Source organism: Canis aureus, chromosome 10, assembly GCF_053574225.1.
Source record: "Canis aureus isolate CA01 chromosome 10, VMU_Caureus_v.1.0, whole genome shotgun sequence".
NCBI lineage: Eukaryota > Metazoa > Chordata > Mammalia > Carnivora > Canidae > Canis > Canis aureus.
Window position 1 is genome coordinate 58,115,867 of NC_135620.1, and position 9,241 is coordinate 58,125,107.

The 9,241-nt window shown below is 45.5% G+C and overlaps 1 pseudogene; it reads left to right on the forward strand.

Annotated features, from left to right (window-relative positions):
- The first annotated feature begins 2,165 nt into the window (after window positions 1–2,165).
- On the forward strand, window positions 2,166–3,241 carry LOC144321758 (proteasome subunit alpha type-1 pseudogene; annotated as a pseudogene).
- Window positions 3,242–9,241: the final 6,000 nt, after the last annotated feature.

Here is a 9,241-nt window from a genome sequence, read left to right on the forward strand (position 1 = left end):
ATTTTCTTTTTTTTTTTTTTTTTTTTTATTTATGATAGTCACAGAGAGAGAGAGAGAGGCAGAGACACAGGCAGAGAGAGAAGCAGGCTCCATGCACCGGGAGCCCGACGTGGGATTCGATCCCGGGTCTCCAGGATCGCGCCCTGGGCCAAAGGCAGGCGCCAAACCGCTGCGCCACCCAGGGATCCCGAGGAGCTAATATTTTCTGACCGTAAATTTGTATGCTGTTCAAACATTCCTAGTCACCGACTAAAATAAATATTGTGGAGACTAGGAATTTATATCAATGGTCTACAGCCACCCAAGTTTTGTTAAGTAGATCATGTGAAACAGGGCAGTTTGTGTTCCAAGGGTCATTGAAAGATCCTCCTCAGACCTCTTTCACCGTTAAGGTGAGGCCCAAATGGTGATGCTCAATGTGAGGCAAAGGAGACCACCCAAGCATTCGGGGCGTTGGGTGACTGGAAGTAGGGGATCCTCCTGGGAAGAGGGCTGCTGTGGAAGTGAGAGAACCCACATGTACCTCCCCCCGCCCCCCTCCCTGTGCAAGGCTGGTCAGGCCTCTTTGTGTAAAACCCGTCACAGACTCCTCATGGCTTCTGGAGTGAAGTCTAACCCTCAGAATCCCTAGCCTGGCTCATGAAGTCCTCTGGGATTTGACTCGGCCCCTCTCAGCAGCCTCTTTCTCTTCACACCAGGCTTTGGGGACTCAATAGGTGCTCTCCACCTCTTGGTCCCTGAACTTGCAAATTCTACTCAGAGTATCCCTCCTCCTGGAGCCATTTGGTAAATAGCTGTTATTTTTTAAAAACAGCATAGAAGTCATCTTGTCTCTGAAGTCTTCTCGAAGGCTCCTGGCAAGAGAGAGCTTTACCCTCCTCCTAGTTTCTCGTAAATCCCCGAACATGGCTCTCTCCCGGTCTTGTGACCTTGCCACACACACAATGAGAGAACATATTTCCCTGCCTCACTGGTGCTGGACTCGGCAGAGGGGCTTGATTAAACCAGTGGGATGTGAACGGACGAGCCAAGGCCTTAAAAGGCAATGTGTTTGCATGTTCTCTAGCGCTTCTTTGATTGTCCACGGGAAGAATGTGTCTCTGACAGGTCCAAGGAGAATATAGAGTCATGTGGGCTAAATGGGAATCCAGCCCCAACCGGGAGCCCACCCCCGTGGCCCTGGGCCTGGAGCAGAGCTGCCCAGCCAAAGCATAGATGCGGGAGTGGGAAAAAAAAATAGATGTTAATTGTTGGATGCCACTGAGTTTTGAAGTGGTTCATTATACAGCATTAGTGTGGCAGCAGCTAATACCCTGTTCCACTGTGGGGCTGAAACTCAGAGAGGAAGTGCATGTAGATGAAATTCCCTCACCTGCTATTCGGGGGAATTAAAAAATATTGGGCTGGTGCTCTGAGGCCCTCAGAGAAGTCCACCTTTGGTGCGGCCTGGGAGTGGCGATGCAGCACTGCCCAGAAATGGGCAGAGGAAGTGCCCCTGGCTTTGTACGTGATTCTTGGATAAAGATCAAGGAATTCCCACCACGTCCAGTAGGGGGTAAGGAACATCTGGGAGAGCTATTTAGTTTATATAGTTTAGAGATTCATGCAGGGGTGCTCTAAAGGGCAGGCCCTCGGGATCTCAGGCTACAGAAAGTCTTCAGTTATCCTCCTGATCACATAGGACCGGCCACCCTGGGGAAGACGCCAGCACAGGGTGTCCTATGGTATAAGGACATAACCATGGTGGAGAATAAATATGTGTTGTTTTAAGCCATTAAATGTGTGGTGATTTGTTACAGCAGCAGCAATAGAAAACAAACACAAGGGGTGCCTGGGTGGCTCCTTTGGTTTAACATCTGACTCTTGATTTTGGCTCCAGTTGTGATCTCAGGGTCGTGAGATCGAACCCCACATCAGGCTCCACACGCAGTGAGGAGGCTGCTTGCCCCTCTCCCTCTGCTCCTCACCCTGCTCTCTCTCTCTTTCTCTAAAGTAAATAAATAAATGAGATCTTTTTTTTTTTAAGAAAGCCCAAACTGGAAGCAATGTAATGATCCAACAGTAGAGGATTGACTGAAGAATCTTGTTTTTGTAAAGAAATGACAGAGACGGTTCCTAAATCTGCACCTCTGCAGGAGGCCGCAGCCAGACCCGTGCTGGAAAGCATGTTTTGCAACTAGTGTGACAATGATGCCACTTTTTGGAGCCCTCAGGGCAGGACGCATCAAAGTGAGGATGTGATGGGAACTGCCAAACAAGGCTCAGCCACAGTTGGTCTGAAATCAAAACCCCATGCAGTGTTGGTTGCATTGAAGAGAGCACAGTCAGAGCTTGCGGCCCATCAGAAGAAAATTCTCCATGTTGATAACCATATTGGTATCTCAGTTGCGGGACTTACTGCTGTTGCTAGACCGTTATGTAATTTTATGCACCAGGAGTGTTTGGATTCCAGATTTGTATTTGACAGACCTCTTCCTGTGTCTCGTCTTGTATCTCTAATTGGAAGCAAGACCCAGATACCGACACAACGATATGGCCGGAGACCATATGGCGTTGGCCTGCTTATTGCTGGTTATGATGATACGGGCTCTCACATTTTGCAAATCTGTCCATCTGCCAACTATTTTGACTGTAGAGCCATGTCCATTGGAGCCCGTTCTCAATCAGCTCGTACTTACTTGGAGAGACATATGTCTGGGTTTATGGAATGCAATATGAATGAACTGGTTAAACATGGTCTGCGTGCCTTACAAGAGACACTTCCTGCGGAACAGGACTTAACTACAAAGAATGTTTCCTTTGGAATTGTTGCTAAAGAATCGGGGTTTATGACTGATGATGAGGGTGATGTATCTCCATTCCTGGAAGGTCTTGAAGAAAGGCCACAGAGAAAAGCACAGCCTGCTCAACCTGCTGATGCACCTGCAGAAAAGGCTGATGAACCAATGCAACATTAAGTCACAAACCAGTCTATATGTGTATTATTAAATACGTAAGAATGCAGGAGTCCATACTGATGACAATAATGTATGCTTTGAACCAGAAGATTCAGTGTGGTCTTATGGTATGTTTTAGGAATCAGTCCAGAGGTGTTATTCCCAAACAACTTGTCTGAAACCATATAATGGTGTGCATTTTTCTTTGAGAGGGCCTATATAATCATTTCCTAGAAAGTATAGTTATCTGTACTAATGTTTTTATATGAAGAACATAGTGTCGTTGTGGTTTTGAAGACAATTATGAGATAAAATGGTTTCACCTGGAAAAAAAATGACAGAGATTTATGGGACAGAGTGTAGTGCTATGGTTACAAGTTTGGCCTCTGGAGGTAAACAGATGTACAGGTCCGATCCCGGTCTCACACTTCCCAGCTGTGTGATCCTGGGCAAGGGACCCTCTCTCAGCCTCGATTTCTTCATCTGTAAATCCCATATTCTCATATTCTTGTGCCTGCTCCATAGTAACCACCCACTAAGTGGTAATATCTATCATTATTATTATACAGAAGAACCTATAGCAATGTGACAGTCATTTTTTGGGGTGAGGATGACTTCATTTTCCTTGTCCTTGATTTCTGATTTTTCCAAAATTTCCTTTGGAATAAGAGAAAAAGCAATAGCACATGAATTGAAACAGTGAAAGAATCTGAAAATGTTTAATAGAATTTTTAAAATGTCTGATTCATTCTTTTTTTTTTTTAAGACACATTTATTCAGCGTCATGATCAAACTATTACATTTAGCAATCAACAGCATGGGTGCAAAAAAAAAAATCTACATTAAAACCCTTTGTTGGAATGCTTTCCACTTTCCACAGAACAGAAACTAAAATAACCTGTTACACAATTAGTCGCAAATACAGTCCTCAAGTTTTTTGCCCATACACCTGAGTATTGTCTAAAACATGTCTTCTTTGTAGCAGCTAGGCCCTGTCACCACTGTGCTTGGCTGGGTTCACAAATCTGTTGTAACCTGTAGCTTCCCTGTCACTTCTCTGGCTCTCCTCTCCTGCTAAACTTTGTTTCCTGACAGTAATTAAAACCTTCTGCCACTGCCATAGCTGCTGCTGCTGCTGGAACCGCCATAGCCACCTTGGTTTCGTGGTTTGGCAAAGTATTGGCCTCCACCACCATAGGGGCCAGAGCTTTTGCCCCCAAAATATCCTCCTTTCATGGGTCCAAAATTTGAGGATTGATTGTTGTAATTGCCAAAAATGTTATAGCTTCCGCCACCTCCAAAGTTGCTTCCATCACTACCAAATCCGTTATAGCCATCCCCACTGCCACCATATCCACTACCACCTCGACTGCCACCGAAGCCACCTCGACCACTGAAGTTCCCTCCATGACCAAAGTTGTCATTCCCACCAAAACCACCTCCACGACCACCACCAAAGTTTCCAGAACCACTTTGGCCTCTTTGGATGGACAAAGCACTAGCCGTCTCTTGCTTCGATAGGGCTTTCCTTACTTCACGGTTGTGGCCATTCTCAGTGTGTATTTTTGAATGACAATCTTGTCTACAGAGTCATGGTCATCAAAGGTCACGAAAGCAAAACCTCTGTTTTTGCCACTGCCTCGGTCAGTCATGATCTCAATCACTTCCATTTTCCCATACTGTTCAAAATAATCTCTTAGATGATGTTCTTCAGTGTCTTCCTTAATGCCACCAACAAAACAAAACTGGCTCAGCAGTTGAGCACCTGCCCCTGGCCCAGGGCATGATCTGCAGTCTCAGGATCGAGTCCCACGTCGGGCTTCCTGCCTGGAGCCTGCTTCTCCCTCTGCCTACATCTCTGGCTTTCTCTCTCTGTGTCTTTCATGAATAAATAAAATCTTTAAAAAAATGTACAACACATGTGCTATTTTCCATTGAACTGCTTTTCCCACATGGTTTGTTCTCAAGATGTTGCCGTGGAAGGGACCCTAGTGAGGGCGCATGGGATTGGGAGAAATGCATAGGGGGCCGGAAGCCAGGTCTTCCGAGAATGCAGGGTCCAACAAGAGCATCTTGGGACAGAGGACAAGTGGGCTCTTGCTTGACACTAGACTCTGGGAGGAAAAAAAAAATCAATGTTCAATTGTGATTTTAAGGAGATTATGTTTACTTATGAAAGCCATTAGTTGTGGGTATTTCTTTGCAAACGGCTTGGAACCGTGTCTTTGCTTAGCTATGCAAATGTTAGCAGGTAAAGCGGATTTTATTTTTAATATGAATTCACCAAATATATCAAGTGCCCGCCATGTGCCCGGTAGACTGGAGAATGGATTTGGGCAGGGAGTAGTGAATGGATGGTGAGTAGATGAAGAAAAATGGATCTATCAAGGTCACCAATTTCAATGAGCTCATTATCTACTTTAACACTTCCCCATATTTGCTCTATTTTGCTTTCTACTTCTTTTAAAATTGTTTTGCAAAGCCATTTGAAAGTAATTTCCAAATGTCATGACTCCTTATCCCTACCTACTTCAGCATAAATCTCCTAAAGATAAGAATATAGTCCTGTATATATTGTTATTACTAAGAAAATCAATAAAAATTTTATGTCTATTATTAAGTCTGTATCCAACTCTCTCTCTCTCTCTTTTCTCTCTCTTTTTTTTAAAACCTGTTTTGTTGGGCAGCCCGGGTGGCTCAGTGGTTTAGCGCCGCCTTCGGCCCAGGGTGGGATCCTGGAGACCCAGGATCAAGTCCCACGTCAGGCTTCCTGCCTCGGCCTCTCTCTCTCTCTCTCTGTCTCTCATGAATGAATAAATAAAATCTTCTCTTTTTTTTTTTTTTAAGATGTTTTGTTATAATCTGCATTAATGCTGTTTTTACTTGCCTGGAGTGCAAATGACCTTTGCTCAGTGTAGCCAATGGCACTGTGTTCTTCCATAGCACTGGCCTGCATTGCAGAGTCCTGTTTGAAAGAAGTCACAGGCTCTGCAGGGCTTGCCTTTATGTGACAACAAATACCATGTGTTGTGAGAAAAGCTGGCCCCTTTGGACTACCTTTTTCAACTGTACTGGGAAGAGCGTAGGCTCTCATCCCAGAGCGAAGGCTCAGAGACATACTTTGCCCAGTGTCACCTCCTAGAAAGTGGCAGAGGAGAGACTCAAGCTCTGTGTTGTCTAACTAAAAAGCTAGAGCTCTGCCCCCTGCCCTTCTGCTGTGCACAGGGCCACTGGAGTGAACAGCTCTGATACCTAAGCAGGAAGTAGACCCCGTTCAGTGGAGGCGATGTCTGTACGATGGCGATTCTTCTCACAGCATTCCACAGAAACCATGACAGGAGCTTCCAGAAAACAAGATCACTGCCAGCTCTAGAACAACTCCCCCTGAAAACCTGTCTGCTGTCTTAGCTCAGGCTGCCATAGCAAAACACCAAAGATGGGGGGCTCAGACTATAGCCATCTAGTCTTTCAGAGCTCTGGTGGCTGGAAGTCCATGACCAAGGGGCCATCAGGGTTGAGACTTTTCTTTTTGGCTTATAGACATCTACCTTATCATTGTGTCCTCACATGGCCTTTCTTCTGTGTGCACTAGAAGGAGAGAGAGAGAGAGAGAGAGAGAGAATATGCTGTTGTGTCTTTTCCTCTTCTGAGAAGGACCCAGTCCTTATTGGATTAGGGCCTATTACACACTCAACCTCAATTACCTCCTTATTACCTCCTCCAAATACAGTTACAGCGTAGGGCCTTGGCATGTGGATTTTGGGGAATACAATGCAGTCCATTATACTTGTTCAGTGATTTTACTAAAAACAAGTATTTTGGTCCCATCTACGTTGGGTTTAGCCCTGTGTAGTTGGATCATCCATAACCTAGATCCTTCCTTCTCTTCGATAGTGATCCCCATCTTAACTGGGTTCCCTTGGCTTGTCCCACAGACCCAGTGAAAGGAAATGCCAATTTATCAACAACTTGGAGAAAAACCCAGCTCAGCCCTCAGACTCATCCTGAAGTCTTGCTCTCACACCCTCCTGCTGTAGAAACTGAAAATGCGGGCAAGTGGGTGGCTCAGTCAGTTAAGCATCTGCCTTCAGCTCAGGTCATGATCCCAGGGTCCTGGGATCGAGCCCTGCATCGGGCTTGCTGTTCAGGGGGCAGTCTGCTTCTCCCTCTCCCTCTGCCTGCTGCTTCCATCCCCAGGCCCTTTCCCCCTCTCAAATAAATGAACAACTAAAATCGTAAAAAGAAACTGAAAATGTCAAATACTCGCTGCCATGTCTCCTTCCTACAGAACAGGACCATGACCTGGGCTTGGCCAAACCTGACTCATGCCCCTGATTTGAATTGCAAACTACCTGCAGAAGCCATTCTGGCAAGGTATCGGTGGCAGCCGCACCCACTTCCCGGGTGGCAGATCGGGTGGCTGCATCCGAAGCTGTGCCATCCCAGGGCAGACCATGTAGACCGTGGAGCATAAGCGACTGCAGGTGGGTTCCTGGCATCAGCAGTGGGGTCTCTCCAGGGCCGGTTCTGCATGCCCACCCTGTCCCAGCCACGTGGCCTCTGAGGCCCTCTCATATACTCCGTGTGCCACTCGGTGTCCTACAGCACAGTCCCCCCACTGCGGAAGTTACTCAGAGTACATTTTGTCGCTTGCAGCTAAGAACTCGGGCTGTGACCTGCACATCGGAAGGCCACGCAAGCACAGTCCATTACTAAAAGGAATAGTCTTGCTATGAGCTTGCTACTGAGCACAAAAGGTGCTGCAAACTTCCTTTTTTCCCACATAAACTTTATCTTAGAATATTTTAGACCCCCAGAAAAATTGCAAAGGTGGTACAGTGTTCTTGTACACTTCACAACCAGTTCCCTCTCCTACCAGCATCTTATATTAGGACGGTACAGTTGTCACGGGTAATAAATAAGCCATTGCTGATATGTTATAATTAACTCAAGTCCAGACATTATTCAGATTTCTTTGTTTTTATCCACTTTACCCCCCTGTCCACTTTCTGTCCCAAGACCCCATCCACTATACATTACATTTAGTTGTCACGTCTCCTTAGGCTCCTCTTGGCTGTGACAGTTGCTCAGACTTGCCTTATTTTTGACAATTAATTTTTTAGATTTTTAAAAATTTATTTATTCATGAGAGACAGGGAGAGAGAGGCAGAGACACAGGCAGAGGGAGAAGCAGGCTCCATGCAGGGAGCCCGACACAGGACCCAATCCCGGGTCTCCAGGATCACGCCTGGGGCTGAAGGTGGTGCTAAACCGCTGAGCCACCCGGGCCGCCCAACGATTAGTTTTGAGGAGGAGGCATCAGAGATTTCGTAGAATGTCTTTCTATTGGGACTTTCCAATATTTTTCTCATGATTAGACTGGGGTTCTGGGTTAGGGGGAGGAAGACCACAGAGGTAAATTGCCCTTCTCATCATAGTGCATCTGGGGTACGTCCTGTCAACATGACTGATCACTGTTGCTGTTGACCTTGGTGATCTGGCCCAAGTAGTGTTGGTCAGATGTCTCCACTATCAAGCTACTCTTGTTCCCTCTTTCCACAGTGTAGCCTTTGGAAGGAAGTAACCATGCAGAGCCCCTAAGTTAACACATAGGGAATTATGATTCATCTCCTTAAAGGTGGGATATTTTCTGCATGAAAAATTTGTTCCCCCCCCCCATTTATTTATTTGTCATTTATTCAGATCACTTTGGACTTGTGGATATTTATCTTATATTTTGGATTACATTCCAGTACAATTGTATTTATTTTGTTGCTCCCTTGTCCCATTGACACAGCCCCCTTATCAGTGTGGGTTTTAAATTTTCTTTTTTCCCTTTTTTGTTTTTTTTTTTTGCACTTTCTTTCTTTTTGGCATTACAAGATGTTCTAGGCTCATCTTGAGCATTTTCTGGGATTGGCCGTTTCTCTAAGAAGCTATGTGGTTCCTTTTACTGGAGAATGATATTAGAAACCATGGTTCAGGTGCTAGGTGTACCTGTTGTGACCAAAGCGTTCTGGCCATTTTCTAGGCCTCTCCGCTGAGAAGACAAGGAAATGTATGTGTATACACTAACCGGTGTATATATACATACACATCTATATGTATTTCTTTATTTTTTAAATTTTTCAAAAAAGATTTTATTTAGTTACTTATTTGAGAGAGAGAATTGGGGAAAGGGCAGAGGGAGAGAGAGAGAATCTCAAGCAGACTCCATGCTGAGCATGGAGCTCAGGTGGGGCTCGATCCCACCACCCTGAGATCACAACCTCAGTAGAAATTAAGAGTCTGACACTCAACAGACT